This window comes from Electrophorus electricus, chromosome 14 (genome assembly GCF_041902795.1).
Source record: "Electrophorus electricus isolate QZ-2024a chromosome 14, ASM4190279v1, whole genome shotgun sequence".
NCBI lineage: Eukaryota > Metazoa > Chordata > Actinopteri > Gymnotiformes > Gymnotidae > Electrophorus > Electrophorus electricus.
Window position 1 is genome coordinate 9,470,906 of NC_137510.1, and position 14,012 is coordinate 9,484,917.

General features: G+C 40.1%; 1 protein-coding gene across 8 annotated transcripts in view; it reads left to right on the forward strand.

Moving 5' to 3' along the window:
• The first annotated feature begins 2,400 nt into the window (after positions 1-2,400).
• Positions 2,401-14,012, forward strand: part of ntng1a (netrin g1a) — a 90,997-nt gene continuing 79,385 nt past the window's right edge. For 3 of the 8 annotated variants that reach the window (XM_035531196.2, XM_081696552.1, XM_035531197.2), the window contains exon 1: positions 4,506-5,489. The gene's annotated coding sequence lies outside the window, so the exon portion shown is untranslated. Of the gene's footprint in view, positions 2,532-2,882; positions 2,942-4,504; positions 5,490-14,012 lie in introns of those variants that run through there. The other 5 variants (XM_035531200.2, XM_035531198.2, XM_081696550.1 and 2 more) reach the window with 4 other exon arrangements.

Consider the following 14,012-nt stretch of genomic DNA (forward strand, 5'->3'; position numbering starts at 1 on the left):
ATCTGTGGAGTGGTAATAACAGAACTAACTAATAAGTAACACAGAAGTCTTGGAATGGGGAGAATCATGCATGCAGGCTTCTTGCACTGACACAAAAATGGAAGGCAAAACATAGAAGTCTTACTGAGCACTCCTTCTAAGCCTCAAATACAACTCTACAACCAGTGGCCCAGCTTCTCCACTGACATCTCTTTAAAACCACAGCCTGCGCTACATGTAATGTGTTTTCCTTGCTCCTTGTTAGTTTCTACATTGGAGTGGCTGAGGTGTCTCTCCCCAGGCTCCACTAGAACACATACATTGTTTGTTTTCCCATTTCCCCAGTATGGAGTCATTAAACCCATCATTAAACTATAATTAATCTGACACAATCTGAACCAATTACACATCTTGGATAAAGAGTCAATAGGAGCATGTCAGAGCATTTCCTGAATGAGGCTGCACTGGTGAAAGGAAGATGGCTAGAAAACAAAACCAAAAAGTCTTGAAGCAAAACCAAAATTCAGAAACAGCTTAGCTGAAGGTGGGGGGGGGGGGGAGGTTGTAGCTGCTCCGGAGCAAATCCGCTTTGCAGGAGGTCCCGTCATAATCCTTTCCCAATCATGCAGTTTTTGGATTACAGCCCTGTAGTAATTCTGCTCAGGTATTGTTCTTGCTTAATATGATATTTTAATTTTGCAAAGGACTGTAGGGGTTAAAAAAACTAAATCTCACAGGATGCAGCAAGAGGCAATGCAGCAAGAGGCAATTTGATTGCAGGGAACTAATGGAAGCAAAGTGGTTTCAATTATAAGTAAATAGATTTCTGTCTTTATGGCAGTGTATTTTTTTATGAATAAATGCCTAAACCTTTGTAGTGGAATCATGAACACAAACACGTTTGAAGTAAATGAGTCTCCCGTAAATATGTGGGCGAATAACATAAATGCACTGCTTTTTGTGAGTTGCTGTGACCTTTTCAGACAGTGTAACAGCTAAACCGGCAGCACTTTGGGCAAAACTCAAGTGGTATTGGATTGTACATGTGGCAGGCTGATCTGAGATCTGTGTTCATGTAATCATGCTTATTTAGATATGAAAGACAAACCCTCATCCTAGATCATCAGCCTGGCTCTAAAAGTGTGATCAATATGACCCAATGCCTGCATAAAGAAGATCTCTATATATAGAAGCTTCAAACAAGGCTCTCATTTCATTTCTTTAGTGTTGGCAATGCTCTAAACTGAAGAGATAAAACCCAATACCCACCAGAGACGTTCATGGGCCAAAACAGCTGCAACCATCAGTTTTCTCATCATCAATATGACAATGCAGAAGCAATCATACTGCAGAGACGCTGCTCCTAGACAGCACGTCACACGATTGCCTGTCCATGTCAATTAATGCGGCCGTTATTGAAAGTTCCAATAGGTTTTAAGATTTATTGCGGGGACTAAATATAGTGAACTCAGGAGCAGTGTTCTCTCAATCTTTGCATATCAACCCTGAGTTTCTGGTGTTAGGGGTTATTTAGTGGTTGTTTATGGATAATACTAGTTTTAGTTTTTAAGAAGTATTATAATCAATCTGTAGCATATGTAGGTTATGGAAAGATTAGACATTTTTAATAATTTAGGATAAGCGATTATTTTGTCTATGACAACACTTAAGAATCCTTAATAGTTTATATATAATACATCCTAGACGTTATGCTTGATTAAATCATTCAGAGAGTTGTGTATTTTTATTATGGTTGTTTTTAATATTCTGTCTTAGCCTTACATGTCGTGTCAAGTAACACCGACATATTAAGAGTAGTATCGACAGCAAACACATGTGACCCATAAAATGGTGTTCTTTTTTTGCATTTGCTACCAATTACTTAGCGAAATTCTGGCTCAAAGAATGTTTAGTGTTCTGGGGATGTGCTGTGTATGATGCTGAAACTTCCAAAGTGATGATACAGAAAGGAGAGAACGGTGTAGTGTTTCAGATGCACCAGTTTCTTATTACGCAGGTTAATTGATAATTCAATGTTTTTGTTTTTGTTTGTTCACTACAGTCAACTAATCTAGTATAGCTGGAGTGAGTCTGAGTTCTTGGAGGTCTGACATTACTTTTAAATGTGTCTAAGAATTCATCTTGGTAATCTCGGTAATAGGAACGTGCAGTTAATATTAAAATCAATTTGCCTTATGCGTGCTAAATAAATATATTAGTTTATAGCATATAGGTTAATAGCATATTATATATTGTACTACAAAAATGTGAAATGGCTCGAGTTTTCCCGAAAGCAAAACATTTAGGCTAAATGTGTGTTTCTGTGCGCCTGCCTGCCGTTGCATCTGTTTGCTGAATTATTCGACTCGCTGAAGTGCCATTTGTGCCTTCGATCACCCCCATTCTAGCAGAGCAGGGGCGAGAAGCAGTCGGCTCCGAGTGCGGTTCCTCCACCGAGCTAATCAGACATGTCCAGGTTCAGAACCGTCACAGACTGGCATGCGACATGGAGTCTCCTTACACCATTTCTGGAATGAATATTTTGAATGAAGGTGAGTGAGATTAAAGAGAGGGATTTTATTTCAGTGTGCGCGCCTGTGTATGGGCGACTGGTGTGCCTCGGGTAAACTTTTGATGTAGGATGTGAGGCGTTGGTAAATTCAAATCGATTACTCAAATAATAATAAAAAAAAACACTTGGAGTTGGAATGTGCTTCATCTCGCATGTATGTGATGTGTTTATTTTGAATAGGTTATTAAGTTTTACGTCTTTTTCCCTTATTTTATTATTTCACCCTGGTTTAGTTTTCCAACAGTGCAATAATGCTAAGATGTCAAAGATGATAAAACGTCAGCAAGTAGCACTAATACAGTGGTGTCTCTGGATGGTGGTCTTCATATAGGTCTTTAAGATACGATGACTATGAAGAAACTCCTCCCTGCTCCTTGGCCAGCTTGTGCGGTGCGTAAATTGCGCTTTAAACTGACGCTTACTCTTTAAACTGTCTGCACACTGACACAGGCAATATCGTGCACGTTAGGTGGTCGGGCGCTATGCCAGTGTAAATAATGGCTGGCACAATTACTGGTTTTGTGATGACCCGTTATATTGACCTAACATTGCAGAGGGCGCGTGGGCGCGTTTTGCATAACCAATTATTTCGTGGCTGTTCCTGTTGTTTGTTTTGTTTTTCATTTAGGGAAAAATTACTCAGTGTCGCTTATTTATTTTTCTACACTATTTTCTACATTAATTTGTTTTATTTTAGGTCTTATCCTATACCACTGGGTGAACTTAACGCTGTTTACTTATTGCTCATGTTATGTTTGAGCTAATTGCGCACTTAAATTAACATACCACGTCGGTATATATCAACCTCTGTTTGGTGTATACTGCTAAACATTGTTAGGAAATTACATAGTTTCACGGAGCCAAGTCATGACACGTTCAGCGTTCTGGCAGTCTTTAGTTTCCAAACATGGAATATACTGATTTTATTCACGTTCAAGAACATCAAGAGTATATGTATTTTTAAAATATCTATCTATCTATCTATCTATCTATCTATCTATCTATCTATCTATCTATCTATCTATCTATCTATCTATCTATCTATCTATCTATCTATCTATCTATCTATCTATCTATCTATCTATCTATCTATCTATCTATCTAATTTTCTCACATGTTCATACTTCTTGAATAATAGAGAATTCAAGGATATAATCCTTAAAACTTTTGTAAACTTAAATTATAAGCCTGTGGGAGAATGTATTTTCCAGATTTGGACAAATTTCAATCTGATCTGCATGTAGATTGTAGATTCTTGGTCAGTGGTTTAGCATGATTTTCTGCCCTTTTGTTGCAATGCAGCCTGAGTGCCTCCAAATATAGTAAAACAAATCACCAAATATTTACTACTTCCCTTTTGCACCACAAACTACAGTGTCTATATATTGCACTGTTGTAATATCCAGTACACCCACCCACCAGTGGGTATCTCTCTCTGTCTCTCTCTCTCTCTCTCTCTCTCTCTCTCTCTCTCTCTCTCTCTCTCTCTCTCTCTCTCTCTCTCTCTCTCTCTTTCTTATTGGTGACATTGAAAAGTTCATAAGTGGTCATTTTGATGGACTTGAGTGCAGAATTTGGCTCCAGATGAAATAGCACCGTGGTAACCAGGGGCCTGTTGGGTCTGGCTTTTTGGTGCATGATTATCTGATTAAAAAACTCCATGCAATGGCCTGCTTTCAAATCCAAATCAACCAACACATCCTTTCTTTAAGCATTTTTCTTTCTTTTTTTTTTTGAGAACATTATTGGTGTTGTAAGCATCTTTTATTACTTTTTATTCATGTCATGGAGTTCGATAAACTAAAAATCATATAATAATCCTCTTAAACAATTCCATATTAATTTATTATGAAATCCAATTGGGTGCTATTTAACATATGATCTCCAAATAAACGCTACCTTTAGGACCCCGCGGACGGGTTATTTATTATACTGTAGATGCAGAAGATGGCTTGAAAGCTTTAGATTAGCTAGCTTGTAGAAATTTCTTATCTGTAATACATCTCTCATCTTTGTTTAAACTGCTGTTATGTCACCTTCATTTATGTCTTCTCCAACGAATGTGGAAAGTCCCATATGTGGCTTTTAACAGTTCAGCGCAAGTAAGATGTACTGAAAACATATTGAGGCTGAGTGGAATATTTGGGCTGAGAGCGTGTCACATCAAATGGAGTGTCCAAGTGCGTAATCTTCCAGTGTATCTTCACTGAACAATCGCGGTAGCAGCGTAAGGGAATGGGGGATGGATGCGTGACGGGAGAGAGAGCGAGAAGCCTTCTCGGCAGAAGGGCTAATTTGGTGTGATTCATGTCCCATTCGAGCGGCATAAATGAATTCGTAGAGAAGGAAAGACAGTTAAACACACGGGAAGAAGTGCATTTCCGCACGCAGGATTCTAATATTGGACTCTTTTTGGGGATAATGAGCGCCGTAAAATGTAAATGAGAAACTGACAAGAGAAATGGAAAACTGGCTATTCAAACTTTAATGCGGATGTTTTTGCGTGGGAAACGGGTTCCCCGTCAACTGCAATGACATGATAATAAAGGGGCATTTGTTGGATTTATGAGCAGCGTCGCAGGCGACACGAAGGCTAAACAGTTCCCCGTTTGATCGCGCTGACCACGCTCCTTGGACAGTAATCAGTCATTTCATCTGAAGTGCTCGAATCTTCCCCGATCCTGTCGCATGTGAGAGAGATGTAGCTCCGAGATTCAACGGAGATTGACGTGCCGTAAGACACATTTTAAATCGCTGCAATTAGTCACCTCGTTTAGTTCGGGGGTCATCAACTTTCGGGATACCGTTTTCCCAGAACTCATCACACCGAGATTAACACGCGCATCTTAAAGAGGATCCTGTGATCTTTAGCGAACTTGTTGAACACTCACTAAGACGGGACCCCTCGCGATGCAAAGCGACAGGGAATCGCAATAATGTAAGTAAATGGCTTATTTAAGTTTCAATAATGTATGTATTTTCCTGGTAGATATGCGCAGAGGAAATGTAGATGATACATGTAATTTAACTGCATGTAAAATTCGTCCTGTTTCCTTGTGATGCGGTGACTTCCCAAAGGACATTCAAGTGAATCACGGTAGTTTGTGGTTGATGGTTTACTGCTAGTCCCCCTCCCCAAACTGGCATTTCGATAGAACGCCGTAAAGATACCGTACTTGACTGGATAGGTATGTTCAATGCATGTGAATACAGTACAGGAATTGAGAATGGTTTCCGCACCTTGGACAGAGGAAAGGCGGACGAACGCTTCAGGAACCCCGTCCTCCAGCCACTGCGAATACGTGGACGACCATTGGAGGCGCCCTCTAGTGGGGGTGACCTAAACCCAAGCCTGTACTCTTTGGTGTCCACATTTACAGTATAACATAATTTTCGTCGCCGATCTAAGTTCCGTCGAATTCCGTATAAATGATCCAGTAGCTCGACGTTTTCCTTATGTCAGACTCCACACACAACAAGGACACAAAGCTACCTGTGCGTGGGATGCCAGTGACTCCACGATGTAACGTTAACGACTGGTAAATTGCATTTGCCCGTGTAAACGTTTGAAACTTGATGGATTTAAAATCTAAATTTACATGCTCTGCTACAGTTTGTCTAAATGGCATTAAAGGAATATGCTGTGCATATGTCCATATGTTGTGCTGACTATGGTCTGAAGATATCTCACGTTGAGTGAATCCTTTATCGTACATTAGATATGAGGTTAAATTCATTGGTGTTCTGTAGAGTCATTTCTCAGGTATTTGACCAGAGGAAACCCACAGCCAAAGCTCTTTCTTGAATTTACAACTATGAGCTACATCTATTTTCCAGCTTCATTCATAGCGTTAAAGCAAAAGTTTCATTATGAATCACTTGTGTAATTTACAAAGGCAGTGTATGCAGTTGCATACTAGATGCAAGCTATTGACCGCTTAGCGTGGTCAGTGATAATGATAAAAAGGTTGACAATGCTGCCTCACTTCTAATGCATGTGTGGTGAAGGCTTGCTTTCAGATCCAATCAAAAGCAATATATTAAAACATGATTGTACCACTGTTTTCAAGACTAAAGCAATATTAAAACATTATTGTACTATCATTTTCTATCCCAAAGCAATATTAAAACACTACTGTGATGAAACTCCGTCAGAAGAACCGTTGCTTACGGAGTACTTAGGTCCTATTTCAAATAGTATTTTGAAGCTAAAGCCATACTAAAACACTATTGTACCACCATTGTAAAAGCTAAAGCAATATCAAAACACTACTGTGATGGAAGAAGAACTCAACAGTAACTAAATAGTTATGGCAAGTGCACTCCTGTACCAATATTGTAAAAACTAAATCAATATCAAAATAGTTATGGCAAGTGCCATTTTAAAGCATTAAGTTATTTTATTCATTCCAATAAGAATTAGGATCAATTTGTTTGGCTTAAGGCCTGGAATGTAGAGTCAGTCTCGGAATATTCACTTTTTGTTCTCTATTGGGATATTTTGAGTAATATGAAATATTGTTGATAAAACGCAACGCGTCTTTTAGGTAAGAGTTTTTAATCATGCATAGCTTCGTCCTATGTTGTCATGGCTATGTTTTTAGTGCAGGCAGCGAGAAGGGACCTGTGGCATTGGTGAGGCCATTCTTGTTGGGACACTTTACACAGGAACTCAGAGAAAGCAGATCACTAAGCTAAAACACTCGAGGGGGCCAGAGAGAGAGAGAGAGAGCGAGAGATCTGGAGAACTGTCTGTTTGAACATGCCATGGTGTGTTACGGAGGTGAATGGCGGGCCTGCATGAAGGCATGGCTAAAACCTGCTTTTTCTCCTTCCACTGCTGCGCTCAGTATGAATGCGAACACGCTGACATTCCTGTTACAAACATGGGCCACACGGCTCGATCAGAGAGAGAGAAGAAATAAGATCGTGGACCTGAATATTTCATGACCCCCTGATGAAATGGAGTGATAGGCATGCTCCCGTGATGAAGTGTGCATTAATGCAGTGTTCATCAGCCACGCCGGGTAATTATGTCGAGTCGTCACTTCTCAGGGAGACAGTCTCTCTCTTCCTTCTGTTTATTTATGAGAGCACTTTCCATATTGGCCCGTTATTGATGATTATAGCTACAGTAAAGCGAAACAGCCTAAAGGGGAAAAAATATACATTAAAGCTGTAACAAATGTATTTTTTTTCAGTTTTTTTTAAAGTGTTGTCCAATCTAACAGTGACTTTGTTGCTGTTAAGATTATTCCAAATTATTCTTCCCTTCTGCATTTTACATCTCTACAGATGTTCTAATTTTTTTTGCAAGAAATCCTATCAAGTGGGATATTGTCTAATCCCAATGGCAGATGATACTGCTTCCTTTAGGCCTTAGAATGTATTTTTAATATCACATTTCTGCATGTTCCTTATTGGCAGTTCTCTCTCTCTCTCTCTTTCTCTCTCAGGCTGAAATTTTCACAGAGCATTGAGCTGGTTCATTTCTTTGATCCTGTACTTAGATTGGTCATAAGGATTGGGAGGCTTAGGGCAGTGGATGCAGAGGGACTGCCTGAACTAACGCCCGATTTAAATCGCTGGTCTTCTCCACACTTGCAGACTCGTGGACTTAACATGCATGTTCCCAAGAAAGACCATAGGGCAACAGAGCTGGAGCACACTTTGCAAATTTATAGAGAATCTATTTGGGATGAATAGTTCACAGACCAGAAATTTAGATTCGGCATAAGTGACTTTGAAAAGATGAGGGGGAGAGAGAAACGATACCTGGAGTACTCACACACAGTGCTGGAGTCCAAATGAAAACCAGCACTGTGTCTGAACCTCTCAGGTCTGCTCTGACAATTGTGAGACACACGCAAACACAGCAGTGTCTCTTACTAATTAAAGGTGTGGTCTGTAAGGTGCTGGCCATGCTACATTATTTGCAGAGAAAATTAAATAATTAGCTGGTCACTTGTTGCTTTCACTCAAATTAATTGGATTAGATACAGAAAACAATGGGCTACAATCCTTTCTGAAGCTTTAAGTGATTTTTGTTGGTTTTAAACAAAGGGGTCAAAATCCTTTGTAAATCCTCTAATTATACCATAAGAAGAATTTTCTGATCTCTTGAGACCTGTAAAATGACTCAAGAGATCAGAGCAAGAGAAATAATCATGTATAATCACAATGTTCATATATAATCTGTCTCAAAATATGAACGCAAATCAAAATTAATATGCTATGCTAATGCTTATGTTAGGAGAAGAAAGCTCTAAAATGCTAGTGTGTATCTTTGAGTTATGGCAGGTAAATTGGCCTCTGGCCTGCCCCCTGCCAAGTTCATGCAGAGCCTGTGAAATGCATCTGTATTGCTACATAGACATGGGCGTTTGAGGCCTGTCTCACACGCAATAAAACTAGCGGAGATGAAACTATGATAGGCCGGGCCGCAGTCACGGCTGCGACTGTTCCAGCATTTGATCGGTTTCGACGGCTATGTTTCAATGCTGTGCTGAATGTCCTTGTCAGAAGTCAGCCGTGCTCGGGAGAGGCAGGCGATGCGGCCGACGTAGCCGCAGCATGGCTTCCTGCCTGCGCGCTGCTCTCCACCTTCTGCCTGCCCGGCCGGCAGCCGAGTGCTGCTGTAATGAGAGGATCGGGCTGGCGGCTGCAGCTCAGAGAGTGATAACGACCCACAGTCTGTGATCTTTAATGTGTCCCGCTGCCTTATCTCTCCCTATATCTCCACTGGCTCATTTTATACACACACACGCGCGCGCGCGCGCGCGCGCGAGCATTCTCCGTCACTCAAGCACACAGTCTCTGTCTGTTATACACACTCTTTCTCTCTTATTTTTCCGTATCTCTCTCTGTCTCTCTCTCTCTCTTGCTCTGCCTTTCTATTTGTCTCCTCCAGTCTTAACCTGAACCTGTCCTGTCAAGCCCTTTACACATTATGTAGTTCATCCTTTGAACATTGATATTATGGCTGTTAATCATAGGTAGATAGATGCTGTGCACTTAGCCCCCAACTGGGCTTCATTTCAACTATTCTGATCGCCCCAGTGACACAGCTGCGTTTAGCAAAGCTGCACCCATTTTCTCCTTCCTCTATTTCTCCCTTTTTCTCTATCTCTGACTCATTCTCACACTTGTCTCCCTGGCTCCTTTTCTCTCCACCTACCTCCTCACTCATTTCTTATTAAATCTGGTGTATCTAATCAAGGTGTCCATCCATCTCTAGATAATGGTCATTGTGATGGATGTGATGGGTTTTAATAAGACACTGCCATGCTTTCAAATTCATAAAAAAAATTGACCTTTTCCAGTTGTGGCTGTATTCATGAGAACTGATCTATAGGTTAAATGTGCACCCAGCCATGTGGAAGGAGGCTTAACAGAGAATGGGGTGTGTTCAGGAAATTTTTGGTAGTTTATTTCTTGTGGGATTTTTTAAAAGAAATGAAGCACTGCAGGCTTCCATTCCAGCTAATCTGACTAATCTGTCATTGCCTGTAACATACTGAATTGTTTTTAAAGTAAAGTCGCTTTGTGATTCTACAATAAGCAGGAAAAGTGGACCGTTTTCATTTGTTAATAGCCCTGTGAAATGGCTTTAAAATCAGTTGGAACCACACACACTGTTCTGTTGTTCCTTTAAGCTGTCAGAGTGGGCCAAACATATGAAGAGTGTTATTAAATGTTATTAAACATAGTGATACAATTTGTGTATATGAAGGGAGCTCTGTCTGGCAGATTTCTGGTAGCTTTTGTGGAGATCCAAATTTTATGATTAGCTGAATGTTTAGTTGTTTGTTTCTTATGTTTTATTTATTTATTTATTTTTTTGGTAATAACATTGCTCACAGAGAACTGGCCTGTACACCTTACTTACAATGGAACAGACATTACAGAAATTCTTTTCATCTGTAAATATTTTGATAAATCTGTACCAATTATTCTATATTTATTATTTTGCATGTTTATGTGTTTGAGAGTGGGGATGGTGCAGGAAAGCACAGCATTTCATACAGATGGGTAGTGGAAGCAGAGGTAAGCATCAGCTGACTTCCATGTCCCAGTGGCTGGTCTGTTGTAGTCCAGCTAACTGTCCCATGAGTGCTCCCTGTCAGGGCTGAGGGGTGGAGGACGAGGACCAGGGCTGGATCAGCAGCTCTGGTGGTCGAACAGGCTGATTAACCAGTACTAAAATGCTACAATGCACTATGCTCCATCCTGCTGACTGTTTGGTCATGTCTTGTCAGTTACACTCCCCCGCTCTCAGGACACACACACAGACACTCACTTCAATCATGGGCTGAGGTAGGTGAGATCTTTTATCTGAGTCTGTTGTGAAGCTCTGCAGCTTGACTGTGGTGTTCTTGCTGCCCATGTTTTGGAGTGGTGGGCTCCTCCTGCTCCATGCTGGTTAGTCTGAGGTGCTGAGCCAGAGGTGCTCACCAGCCAGAGAAGCCCAGGGCTCTCAGATCCTTTCTTAGAACACAGGTCAATCCGTTCACAGGGCCCTGAATTCAGAAGCATTATCTGAAACCTGAATTCTAGAACTGGATCAACTGTTTGGAATTCATGAATAGGAACGGTGGAGAGACAATAAAATCATTTTCTGATTAATTCATTTCGCCTTTTTGTTTCCAGGCTGTTAATAGAGGAGATAGTAGAGCTCTCCTATTGTGTTGTCTCCTGTTTTGGATTGTTTCTCATTGTGTTTGGATCTTCTTTCAAAGCAACTCATTGTCAGGACCCAAGACATAAATTATACGCTTGATAAAACGATTCGGCTGCCTTTATGTTCTGCATATTTCAGTGGTTCCTTCAATGATCCCAGGTTCCCAATTAAGAGACAGTGAATGAACAATGTCATAAACTTTGCCTGACAAATAATCATTTGAGTGTAATTAAAAACAAGAAGTAAGGAATTTAAATCTGACTGTATAGCACTCATAAAAAGATACAAAGACTGCAGGAGAAGGATTTTCAATCTACTCTGTGTGTAATATCCTTTTCAGATCGGTTTGGACATAAGTCAGATGGCTGGTGCTGATCTCTGTTTGTGTGTGCATGTGTGCGTGTGTGTGTGTGTGTGTGTGTGTGTGTGTGTGTGTGTGTGTGTCTGTGCCTGCCTGCCTCTGTGTGTGTGTGTGTGTGTGTGTGTGTGTGTGTGAGTTCGTGTATGTGTGTGGTCTGTTCAACTATGAAGATATTTATCACTCATACCACTGCACTCTATTAAACTTCCGTATAGTACTACAAACCAGCAGGGTCACCTTTGCCTAGATGGTCTTCTATGGTTAACCTCACGCTCACTGACATCTATGGTCTGCTGTGCCCAAATCCAAAATGTAATAGCTGGACTGACCTCTATGTGTTCAATATGCTCATATAGTTCAAAAGCACGCAGATGTTTTGATGAATATTTCTTTTTTATTATTGCTTAGATATGAGGCTGAAGCATGTATATAGGGACTGCAGGAGAAGTACTTATATTCTGAATCCAGGCATCTCTGCCTGTAAAGAATGGGTACAGGCAGATGCAAGCACTTTACTGAGATAAGTCCAATCTTCTGAAGCCATAACGGTCCAGGGTCAAAAAACAGACACTACAGGCAAATCCAAAGGCGATAAGCAAAAACACGACTCTAGTGTCGACTCCCAGAATGAAAATAAATCCAGGCTGGGGTAACAGAGAGACTCGGTAAAACACGGAAACACATAGAAGAACATGGATTAAAGCATTGGTTTGAGTGAAGACAGAACTAAGGACATGGCTGAGAAATGCACAGTAGGGCATGACTTTACATACGGAATTGAGGAAACCAATCTGTATTGTGCTACACTTTATGATTGTGCATAAAGTTTCTATTAAGTCCTGGTGGTTAATCTCAAACATGTCTTTGTTGGTGAAAACTAAGAAGCCTAAAGCATGAATCACATGTAATTCATATAACATAGCAACAGTTTTAGCATTAACAGCATTAACACAGCAATTTCAAAACCAGTCAATCAAAAAATAGGATTTAAACAACAAAAAAAAAGCTGTTTTATGCACATGTAAGAGTTGAAAATAATCTCACTGAATTTAATGTGTATTCAACCAAAATTAGAATAATATACAGTATGTATTTTTGATAATGATTATTTTTTATAATAGTTCATTTTTGTTCATTACCTTTTTTATTTTATCTCACAGTTGCAACTTCCTCTCAGTCAATTGCACAGCTATGTTTTGGCACTTTTTGCAACCCTACCTACCACTGGCGGTACTCTGGCAAAGTTTCACGCAAGCTTTGCCGGAGGTAAACCATGATGTTAATATCCAGGAACAGTTTTACATCTATAAAATGAAATAAGGATACACCTGCTTGCAGATGCATACAATGCAAACTGTTTCTTAACAGTAATAACATCAAACCAGTATGGTTATATTGACTTAGTGAAACATTTTAAACATTAATTGTTTTTCTCTCTGATGACATTACGAAGTCGGTTTCTTCTTCTGTCTCCATACATCATAGCTAGCAAGTAATGCATGTATTATAAAAGTTATTATTCACTGCTATATATATTTTATTCCTTATAGAGAAAACCCACAATTGCAGAAAACGGTACTTAATTAGTAACTTTCAATATTACAGTACTTAAAGTTACTGTCTTTATGTGGGTATGTTGCAGTCATATTTATTTTTCTAGGAATGTTGTATCAGTGTTCTGAGCTAACTTGCTCATGGGAGAATTTTTTTGTTTTCTCAGCAATTTCAGCAATCAGAAAAGACAACAGTTTGAAATAACAAGTCTGTTTCAGTACATTTACACTTTTATCCAAAGCAACTTACAATTATGAGTACAACTTGAGCAATTGAGGGTTAAGGGCATTGCTCAGGGGTTCAACTGTGGCATCTTGGCTTGAAACAGCAACCTTCCATTTACAAGTCAAGTACCATAACCACTGAGCTACCACTGACCACTGTAACAAACGTTGGTGTCAAATAAGATATTATAAAAGTTATAATGTTTCACAAATGCTTTTACAGAGAGAAAACCTACAGCTGCCAAACGCATATATTACACTATTGAAAGTTAATGTCTGTATGCAGAGAGAGAGAAGCAACCCAGAGAGAGTTGTTTCCATGCCCTTACTCAGACGCACGCACACATACGCATAACCTCATGAGCATCCCTTTCTATTTGACGCATTCGCCATATACGACATACAAATTCTACTCCAGAAACATGGTTTATAGACTGGAGAGGGGTTGCGTGTCCGCCTGCTCTAATTAGGAATGCAAACGTGTGTGTGGTATGCGTTTGATGGATGATGTCAGCAGCAGATAGGGATAGACAGGAGTGTGTGTAATGTGGAGGCCTTGTGAAAGCTCCAGATCACGTTCTCATTGATGGCCTTATGGATATGTGATATATCTCTGAGAGGTGTGTAACATTCCCACGGGGC